Source organism: Dromiciops gliroides, chromosome 2 (genome assembly GCF_019393635.1).
Source record: "Dromiciops gliroides isolate mDroGli1 chromosome 2, mDroGli1.pri, whole genome shotgun sequence".
Classification (NCBI taxonomy): Eukaryota; Metazoa; Chordata; class Mammalia; order Microbiotheria; family Microbiotheriidae; genus Dromiciops; species Dromiciops gliroides.
The window spans coordinates 454,990,268-455,001,878 of record NC_057862.1 but is presented as its reverse complement, the minus strand read 5'-3'; the positions used below and the strand labels follow the sequence as shown (position 1 = coordinate 455,001,878).

Genomic DNA, 11,611 nt, shown 5'->3' with positions numbered 1-11,611 from the left:
CCTAAGGATAGCTGCATTTTAATGGAGGTAAAGCTTTATGCTAAACAGAGGAATTTCATTTGTGATGATTTTAGAGGGGTAGTTTGGTTGGGGCCTTCTGGGAATTTTATCCTATCAGTAAAGCAATATTACAAGTCATATGAACAGAAATGTTTCCAGGCTACCTGTGAATGGTCTGTTGATGTTTCATTTGTTGGCTCTTCATCTTTTTGAGGAACACTCATTTCATTTCCCATAGCTGCTGTCCAAGAGAAAAACACCAAGTAGAAGTCTTATTCATTCCTTCCTAAAAACATAACCTCTCAGAAATCTTACACATTAAATTCAACTCTTACTCTCAGGATTTCAGAGTTGAAAGGGACTTGAGAACACAGGCTATAGCATTTCAGATCTTGGCGGAACCTTAGAACACAGAACAGACAATGTCAGAGCTTGGAAGAGTCCTTATAAACATAAAATGTCAGAACTGGAAATAACCTTAGAAATCTTAAATTAGCTCTAAATTCAGAGCTGGAAGAGACCATTGAGAAAAGGTGTGCTGGTTAATGATTAACAACTGGCTCTCTAAGGAAAAATGTAGACATGACACACCTTTACATTTAACCTGCATTATTAAAATTTTCTCCATGCCTTTCTTAAGTTTAAACAATCAAACCAAACAATAAATCAAAGCCTGGTTTGTAACATTTGCTGATTTCTGAGATGTAAATGCTCAGACTGAAAATTTCACAATTTGTATAATCGTTTGGAGCTGACCTCGAATACAACTTTCCCTGCCTTCAAGATTGTCTGATCCAATCCCATCATTTTACAGAAAATTTAGGGACAGAGAAGGGAAGTGACTAGTTAGCCAAGGACAAGATATGAACCCAGATCTCTTGGGACCTAATTCAGTAGTTTTTGTTTGTTTTTTCCCCTAACACCTTCATGATCTCTGATCAATAGAATCCTCCAGATATGAACATGAAATTATATTCGATTTTTGGATGAATGTGTTTGGTAGAATTTGAGAGAGACAGTTTTAATCCTTAATTGTATTCCTTCCCTTGGGAAAAAAAAATATATATATATATTTGCTACCATTATAATACTTTATTCAAGGGCAGAGTCAAAGGTATAATTTAAAGTAAACTCTAGGGTGGGGTAGTTGGGAGGAGAAAAGACTATTACATTTGATACCTGAAGCAAATTTCTCTATATACTGCATATGACCACATTGGCCTAAATGACCCAAGCTCTAGAATGTCTTACTGCTGAGCAAGTTTGACAAGAGGTTTCTGCTCAGGTGGTATTAGCAGAGTTGAAATCAGAACTTTTGATTTCTTGTGAAAACAGCTATCGAGTCTCCAAGGACTCAGTGTATGCTTCTTATCCTTGCTGCATGATTCTGTTCCCTAGCAACGAAAGTAGCATGCAATTTGCATTTAGGAAAGAAAAAAAAAACAACCCCATTGCCAAACCTCAGTGGGAAATTTGGTGTGTAATTGAATTTGAAGAATTGATATCTGTTTTCTAAAAGTATTGTGTAACAAACCTAATGGGATAAAAGGATTTAGAACTAGAAAGGGCCTTAGCTATCATTTGGTACAAGCCCTCATTGTATATATGGAGAAACTGAGGCAGAGAGAGGGGAAGGCACCTTTTCAAAGTTGGCATCATAGGTATCATATGATCCTAGATTTAGATCTGGAAGGGGCTTTGGAGACCATCTAGTCTAACCCTCTCATTTTACAGATGAGGAAACAGGTCTGGAGAGGAGGCATTTTCTTGTGGTAACTAACAAAGCTGAGATTTGAAAGCAAATATTCTGTCTCCAAACCTTAACATTTCATTTTACCAGGTTGTTTATGATACTTGTAGAAAATATTCTGTATTTTCCCTCAGGTACCATACCCCTCATATATAACATGATCAGAGTTCTCATTTAAATCCCATTCTTGCATTCAAAAGGCAAGTTAAACTACATTATTTCTGCATTGCTTATTAAAAGGAAAGACATATATGTCAAAGGCACACAACATACATATCTATTGTTTAATCTTTTTAATCTCTAGCATTTATATAGCACTTTAAGGTTTGCAAAGTGATCTACCAATATCATCTCATTTTATCTTTACAATAACCCTGGGAGGTAGGTAACATTATTATCTCCATTTTACATATAAGGAAACTAAAGCAGAGTAATTTGTACTTCAGCAACAGCAACAACAAAATAACTAAAATTTACATAGTGCTTGCTATATATCAGTCGTGATTTATCACTTTATAATAATCATCTCATTTAATCCTCACAACAGCCTTGGGAGATATACCCATTTTACAGATGAGGAAACTGAGGCAGACACAAACAAAGTGACTTGCCCAGAGTCACAGAGTGTCAGAGGTGGGATTTGAACTCAATTCTATCTGACTGCAGGTCCAATACTCTATCACCTTTGCCACCTCCCATATAGGGTATAAAGGTATTGGGGGAGCAGCTGGGTTGCACTGGGGCAGGTAGGTGGTGCAGTGGATAAAGCACTGGCTCTGGATTCAGGAGGACCTGAGTTCAAATCTGGCCTCAGACACTTGACACTTACTAGCTGTGTGTTCCTGGGCAAGTCACTTAACCTTCATTGCCCTGAAAAAAAAAAGGTATTAGAAAGTTGGGATTTTGCGTGTTTGAAATTAGAAACTCTAGATCTGAATCCGGAATATATTTGCTACTTACTACCTACAAGATCTTGGGCAAAATCATGTGGGCAAAATAGGTCCGAGTCTTCTCATCTGTAAAGGAGGGCTTTGATGCTACCTTCACATTTAAATCCTATAATCCAATATAACATTTAATTTTGTTTATGGATCTGGAAGAGCTAACAGTATCTAATAACTAAAGCTCATTTTTCTTTAAAACAAAAAAGAGCTTTTATCAATATAAATAAATGCCTTTTCATCAGTCATTTCTGCATATAATCAACACATCATTGCCTGACCCTTACTCTTACCATCTTAAAGCCCCAGACCCCAATTGAACTCCTTTTTGTAACAAAGCAAAAACAATGGATGCTGCCACCATGTCTGAAATCTATGTAACTTCCTGCCCTTCTGGTATCCTGCTTCACTACAGAGAGGAAGGAGATTTATTTTATCATCTGTTCTCTAGGACCATTATTGTCTTTCTTTGTTTTACTCGGCGTTTGGCTTCCATTTTTATTTACATTATTTCAGTTGCTGGGCAAATTGTTCTTGCTGTACTTATTTCTCTTTGTATGAGTTCATTTTCTTTCTTAATTCATGATATTTATTTTTCTTTACTCTATCATAATATTTCATTATATTCACACATCCCAACTTGTTCAGTCATCTTCCAAGTCCAGCTGATGGTCACCCACTTTGTTATACATCAACTACTGAAGCAATCAGCAGACATTCATTACATTTGCTATGTACCAGGAACTCTGGTTCTGAGAACCAAGGATAAAAAGAAAGGCAAACCTACTTTCTGCCCTCAGGGAGCTTACATTCTGACTGGTGGAGCAACATGTAAATAGCAGGGACCTCCTTCCTTTCTTTCTTTCTTTCTTTCTTTCTTTCTTTCTTTCTTTCTTTCTTTCTTTCTTTCTTTCTTTCTTTCTTTCTTTCTTTCTTTCTTTCTTTTCCTTCCTTCCTTCCTTCCTTCCTTCCTTCCTTCCTTCCTTCCTTCCTTCCTTCCTTCCTTCCTTCCTTCCTTCCTTCCTTCCTTCCTTCCTTCCTTCCTTCCTTCCTTCCTTTCTTCCTTCCTTCCTTCCTTATTTCTTTCTTTCCTCCCTCTCTCCCTCTCTTCTTCCCTCTTTCCCTCCTCCCCTCTTTCCTCCTACAGTTATATGTTTAGTAATGAGATCACTGGGTCAAAGGATATAAATATACTTATCACTTTTGTCACATGATCCCAAGTGGTTTTTCTAAATGGTTAGGCCAATTCAGTGTTCCTCCAACAGAGTACAAGTGTTTATTTTCCCATAGTCTTCCTGTCATCGACAACTTCTGCTTTTGTTGTTGTCTCTGCCCATTCACAAAACCTCAGAGTTCTCTTAGTTTGCTTTTCTCTTATGAGTAATTTAGAATATGTGCTCATCTGGTTGCTGCAATTCTCCTTTTGAAAACCATTTATCTCACATTATGAGACCACTTACCTATTAGAGGGTATGATTCACATTTCTATTCTATCCTACAGTTTTCAAAGAATTTTCTTCAAAGCATTTCTTTGAGGTAGGTGGTGAAAGGATTATTACAGTAGTTTTGTTCTCATTCTACAGATGAAAAAACCGAGGCTCAGTGGAATGATAGGCTAATTGTAAAATTTGGAGCTGGAAAGGATCTTATAGAATGAGTCAAATTATAGGAGTAATATGACTTTATCTGAGTCAAATCCTAGGTTCAAATCCTATCTCCATTACTTGCAATTATATGACTTTTGGTAATTTAGCCTCTCTATGCCTCAGTTTCCCCATTCATAAATTGAAGATATCTGACTAAACTATCTCTAAGAATCCTTCTAATTCTAATTCCAGGTCTTTTGACCTCAAGTTCTGAGTTCAATTTACTCTTCTACTCCATCTAATATATGTTTAGAGATTCTCCTAGAATCTGAGTACATTTAAAGAAAATGTTGGAGGATATACCCTGCCAGCTTACTGAAGTTGGGAGGGGTTTGAAATCTGTTGAGTATGGCTGCAACTTTTCCATTGCACAACTGTTAGATAGTTAGTTGTATTTTCTCTTCAGGCTTATCTAATGTTCTAGCAATTTGGGTATTATGTATCACAAACGGCTTCTGCACAACCTAGAGGGAAAGTGTGGTTCTAGGGGGGAAAAACACTAAGCCACAAGTCTTATGCAATTGCAAGCTGGGTCCAAGTGATATTGCTTTGAGTTAACAGTTATGGCTCACACATTGTGAAATGGTTTTCCTCTCTTTTTTGGAAAGGAAAGGATTGTTGTAGATTTATGTTGCAGGAAAAGTAAAAGGTCACTGCCACCTATAGACAAATTTTAGTATCAGCAGAAATAATTCCATTAGATCTGACGTGGCTATGGGAATGTGGTTGGGGAGCCCGGCTCTGAGGAAACAAGGTAAGGGCTCCTCAGATTTCTAGTCCCAGCCTGGTATTTAAGCCCTCTACAGAAAAAGATAGATAGGAAGAGTGGATAGTATCCCAAAGCCGAAGTATGTAGGGGACAGTAGGTATTTTGTGAATTTTCAGTAATCGAGCTTTTTTTCAGGGTCAGAACTGACAAGTTTTATTATCTTATCTTGACATTGAAAGCCTGGCTTCAGAGGGAGGAGAGATGCCTGAAGGATCCTCTGGTAAGAAAGAAGGAAGTTATATCTGCAGATCACAGGTCACACTCCTCTGGATTCTAACAGAACTAGGATGGAAATGCAAAACCAACTCAGGGAACTCCAGTCTCATTTTAAAGTCAGATCATAATGATACCTGGAGAAGCATATTGGTATGGTGGATAGCAAATTGGCCTCAAAGTCAGGAAGGCCTGGGTTCAAGTGCTTCCTCTGATAGCTCCAATCTGTTACACTGTTTTAAAAGCTGAATCTAGTGATTTCCCATACCTCCTGTTTTAAAAGTCTAATCTAGTGATTTCCTAGGAGATAGAGTACTGGGACTGGAGTCAGGAAGATCTGGGTTCAACTCTCATCTCATCAGACACTTACTAGCTGTGTCACCCTGGGCAAGTCACTTAAACCTGTCTGTTTCCTCAACTCTAAAATGGGGAAAATAATAACACCTACTTCCCAAAGTTGTTGTGAGTCTCAAATGAGATAATAATTGCAAAACACTTAACTTTGACAGTGCCTGGCACATAGTAAATGCTATATAAATGTTGGCTATTTGTTATTATTATTAATTTCAAGAAAGTTACTTAACTTCACAGTGATTCTCTAATTTGTAGAGCAGATGCCAATCTACTTTGGTAAAAGGAGTTCCCTACACCAATGAGATCATAATTCCTGACTCTCAGACACCCTCCAAAAATGAGAGTAAGTCCTTGGGAATTTTTTTTTTTTTTTTGCAGGGCAATGGGGGTTAAGTGACTTGCCCAGGGTCACACAGCTAGTAAGTGTCAAGTGTCTGAGGCCGGATTTGAACCTGGGTACTCCTGACTCCAAGGCCAGTGCTCTATCCACTGTGTCATCTAGCTGCCCCTTGGAGCACAGGTTTTTAAAAAAAGTTTAAATTATAGGGGGAAGATGGAGATTGATGAAGGTAGTTGGGTGGTAATTGTTTCTTCAGCCAGATAAATAGAGCACTAGAACTAAAGTTAGGATGACCTGAGTTTAAATGTAGACATTTGCTAGTTGTGTGATGCTGTGCCCACTTAACCTCTGTCTACCTCAGCTTTTTCATCTGTAAAATGGGGGCGATAAGAGCACTTGCCTCCCAGGGTTGTTGTGAGGTTAAAATGAGCTAATATTTATAAAGCACTTCACAAACCTTAAAGTACTATATAAATAAATGCTACTGCTGCTGCTAAATTTATTGCTATTATCATCACCACCATTATCCCTCCACTTCTCCTATTTTGAGAGCTAACAAATCCACAGGAATGGTGATTTGCTGCTGCTCAAGAGAAGGAAGGGGGGTAGCCCGTTAGTAGGGATTTGATGATGCTGAATGTTCATGTACCTGGAATATAATTTAAGCATCTTGGGAGTATTTCTGATGCTCTTAAGTTGCTAAAGAGATCTGGGTATTTAATGTCTGGTTTCCTTGGTTTTAGATCTCTAGTGCTACATTGCTCTCTACCTTATGGCTTTGATCTTGCTTTTATTGTATTTTGTCATCTCTTTCTGTCTCTGTATCTTTTCTCTGTCTTTCTCCATCTTTCTGTCTCTCTGGCTCTGTCTCTGTCTGTCTCATATCTATTAAATAGTCCTTGGCTATTACTATTTAAAGTTTGTTACTTCCCTGTTGTAAAGGGTCAGCATAGGGGATGGTCTTGGAATCATGAAGACCTGGGTGAACTAGAGTCTGGCCTCTTGACACTTACTGGCTGTATGACCCAGGGGGTGTCACATAGTCTCTCAGGGCTCCATAGAAACTTTTCCAAGACTAGTTGTAGATTTGCTGTGGTAGAGGGAGTTTCCTGACAAAGACTTCCATATTCTCTACAAAAATGAAATTGCAGTTTTGATAGAACAAAACCAAACCCAGCCATCAGTGCAAAGTGGACAATATTTCACATATAGTTACACTCTTGAGCTTCCAAGGACTTTAGAAAACAGAATGGTAGGCCTGCAAGGAACTTCAGAGATCACCTACTTGGACCCCTTGACCAATGGGTGAATCTCCTCTACAAGAGCCTAGCTGAATGATCATTTTACTTGAATACCTCTGTGGCTATGGAATTTACTAATTTATCAGGTACTCCAATGAATCACTAAGCAGCTCTAATTGCTAGGGAGTTTTTCCATATGTCAAATCAAAATCTATATGCTGTCAACTTCTGTCCGCTCATCCTGATTCTTTCCTCTGGGTCAACAAGATTAAGTCTAATCCCTATTTCACACAACAGCTTTTCAGATATTAGGAGACAGCTATCATCTACCCTCCAAAGTCTTTGATTCTGTAGGCTAAACATCCCAGTTCCTTCCAACAATACTCATGTGTTAGAGCTTCATGTTTTCTCCTTAGCCTGGTCACTCCTCGATGGATATATTTCATCTTGATAATGTACCCTTTAAGATCTGGTGCCTAGAATTGAACACAGTTCTCCAGGTATGGTCTGACCAGAGTAGTGGGTAGTGGGATTATGTCCTCCCTTACTCTTGGCACTTATTCTGTTCAGACAGTGTATAGTTCCATTAGTTCTTTTTTGTTTTGTTTTGTGTTTTTGTGTGTAGTTGTTGTTTTGTAGCTTTGAGTAAGGAAACTCAACCAGTGCAGATCTATGCCTGCTCTGAAACTTAGGGAGCTATTTGGGATCATAGAGAAGTTAAGAGACTCTCTCATGGTCAAATAGTTTGTATCAAAGATGGGATTTGAACCAATGTTTCTTGATTCTATAGCCATTATGCCAATCTGGTACTTGCAGTTACATATGTATAAGTATATAAACACATACATATGCATATACAAGTTTATATGTATACATTTGCTTATATGTTTATATCTATACATAGACACAAATGTCTCTGTACACATATGTACTCTAGAGTTTTTGTTTCAAATCTAGTGTTTTTTGTTGAGATTATATACATACACACGTTGCGTACATACATACACACATGTTTATATAGATATAGATAATCATACTCCACCAAAGTCCTAATCAAATGATTCATTGTAGCGTGGTAACACATAATTCTAAAAGCCAATGCTTGTGTATTATGTTTCTACTCTATCAAGCTGGGAAGAATTGAGTACAAGTCTAGTGATGGGCTTAAAGTCTCATCTAAAGATCAAAATAGGTAGGTTTGGAGTCTTCTAGTAGGAATCTTGGTCTCTAGGTAGAGTTTTGGGGTACAGCAATTCAGAAAGATGACACAGTAAGGAATGAAGCAGCTATGTGGCACAATTGGATGGGGCTTGGTGTTTGGTGTCAAGAAGACCTGACTTAAAATCTGGCCTTAGACCTTGGGCAAGTCAGTTAAGCTCTGACTGCCTCAGTTTCCTCTATTATAAAATAGGCATAAAAATGGCATCTACCTCTTAGGGTTGTCATGAAGATGAAATGAGATAATATTTGTAAAGTGCTAAGGATAGTGTCTAGCAAATAGGTACTTAATAAGTGTTAATTATTGTTATTAATAGTATCCTTTATTGCTATTATGATCTGGGTCAATGGAGGAAGCATCCACATTTATGCTTTCACACATCTATTAAAGTAAGATAATGCCTAAGTTTTGTTTAGTTAGAGCATCTTAATGTTAGGTCCATTACTGAGTAGCAATCCAGTGAATTTCAAGACTAGGCTCTGGATTTGGAGAAGTGAAAACCTAAAGTCAAATCCTGACTCAGGTTAGCTGTGTGACTCTGGGCAATATATTTAACCTCTCTCAGTCTCAGTTTCCTCATCTGCAAAATGGGGAAAATAACAAGGCTTACTTTGAGTTGTTTTGAGGATCAAATAGGATAACATATATAAAGTGCTTTGTAAACCTTGAAGTGATAGCTATAACATGTGTTGAATGAGAATCTTGTATATGTAATAGTAATAGTAATAACAAATGATGACATATAATACTAACTAACATTTCTTTCTTTTCAAAAATTAAATTTATTTTATTTTTAGGTCTGAATTCTCTCCCTCTCACCTCTCCCTGCTTCTATTGAGAAAGAAAGAAAAGCAAAACCCATTTCATACATGTATAGCTGAACACAGCAAATTCCCATATTATCCATGTCAAAAAATATGCCTCAATCTGTCCTTTGAGCCCATCCATCACCTCTCTGTCAGGAGGTGGGTAATATGTTTCATCATCAGTCCTCTGGAATTCTAGTTGGCCATTGTGTTGATCAGCGTTCTTAAGTCTTGAAAAACAGTGGAATGCTTCAGGAATTTGCATGTCATCTTTGTATAGGGGCCATGCTCATCTTTTTTGTATCATTCCAATTTTAGTATATCTGCTGCAAAAACAAGCACCTAATTGACATTTTTATATTTTGTTAAGACTTGCAAAGCACCTCACACAAGTTACATTTGATTTTTCACTATAACTCTGTGAGAGTGAAGTGAGTAGAACCAGAAAAATTAATGTGTAGCCTGGTCTTTTCTGTTCATTTTTTGAGCATGTCCAGTGTGCCTAGTATGGAATCCATTACCAGATGGGTGGGGGTAGCCTCCCTTGATTGGTTGCTTGCATCTTGAAAACTGGAGCTAGTCATTTGTGGGCTACACTCTGCTATGTTCAGCAGGGATATAATGAAATGGTGAGAGAGGAAGGAAAGTTCTTTCCTATTCCCTCTTTTTTTTACTCCTTTTATGGAGAAATGAGTCTGAGGGTATTAGTTTCTGCTGGGGGTGGGGGTGGGGCATGTTGGACTTGGAAGTGGGACTGTGCTATATAGGAACCAGGCTAAATCATGAACCTAATCCCTTTCCCTCCCCAGAAACTGAGGTCTAGTGGAAGGTCAGGGAGGAGGATTATGTGTCTCATGTGTTAGGGGAATAAGTTTATATATTTTTTATTATCTTTTGAGGTACATATTCCTTTGTAAAAGCTCTGCAGTGTTCTATATACAATAACAACAATATTGAAAAGAGAACTTTGAAAGACTTGAGAACTCTCATCAAAACAATGACTAATCATGATTCCAGAGGACAAATGATGACATATACTTTCTATCTCCAAAGGCAACGGACTCAAAGTATAGACTGAGACATACTTCTCCCCCATTATAGACAATGTGGGAACACGTGTTTCTGGAATATTCATATTTGTTACATGGGTTCTGTTTTTTGAAGCAGCTGTTCACACAGTGGACATAGCACTGGGTTTGGAGTCAGAAAGACCTAAGTTCAAACCTAGCCTCAGACATTTACTACTGTGTGTCCCTGAGCAAGTTGCCTGACCACTGTGCCTCAGTTTCCTCAACTGTAAGATGGGAACAACAATAATAATATCTACCCTCATGGTTATTGTGAGTATCAAATGAGATAATATTTGTAAAGTGCTCAGCTTAGTGCCTGGCACACAGTAGGCCCTCTATAAATGTGAACTTTTATTATTAGTGTTTTCCTTCCCTCTGTCCTTCCTTCTTTCCTTCCTCTCTCTTCTTTCCTTCCTCTCTCTCCCTTCCTTCCTTCTTTCCTTCCTTTCTTTTTTCCCTCCTCCCCTTTTTTTTCTTTCCAATGGTGGTAGGGAGGTGAAAGGGAGAGAAAATAGATTTTTTTTGTTATTTAAAAAAAAAGTTAAATTAAAAACACAATAAGTCAGAGAGGTAGTTACTATGAAGTAGAAGGTGGCTCATAGAACTTAAATGACTTGCTCAAAGTTACACAGCTAGTTAATTGGCATAATCTGGACTTTAGCTCTACAATTTGTGTTTTCTTGCCTAATCTTCATGCTGCAGAGGGAAGAGGAGTAGTGAAGCAGGACCTCCTATCTGATCATGTGACCACACACCACCATCTTAATCTGCATTTGCCTCCAATTCAATCTCCAGCCTCCACTGGGAAGTGGTGTCACCCTCCATGTAATGATGAACATTCTTACACTTGACCATACCCTTTATATTTCAGTGAGTCTCACTGGAGGTAATCATTCAAACCTATTCCCCACCCCTGTTCTCCCAGTTCCTCATTCCCATCCCCCTTAACCCTCCCACCACAAAGTTTCAAACAAATGCCACTCAGCCCTTTCACTATGCCCTGTGGAATGCCTATTCCAAGGACAACACATTTCCCTTCATCCTAAATCTTTTCTTCTCCTATTCTTTCCATCTATTAGTTATTACTTAAATCTGTCTCTTGCTGATTGCAGCCTCCCTGGCTGCTCTTTCCATTGATGGTTGCACTTTTACTTGTCTATGGTTCATTGGTCAAGGTAGGGGACTTGGAATACTCCTTATTTCTCATTGCCGCTTCTTCCAGATTCTCCCCTACCTTCATTACACAATAACTTCTCTTCTTT

At 38.2% G+C, this 11,611-nt stretch overlaps 1 non-coding gene across 1 annotated transcript; it reads right to left on the bottom strand.

The window, feature by feature from the left end:
- Positions 1-9,514: 9,514 nt before the first annotated feature.
- LOC122744931 lies at positions 9,515-9,617 on the bottom strand. Its single transcript, XR_006355262.1, has one exon. It is a non-coding gene; the product is annotated as a U6 spliceosomal RNA (small nuclear RNA).
- Positions 9,618-11,611: the final 1,994 nt, after the last annotated feature.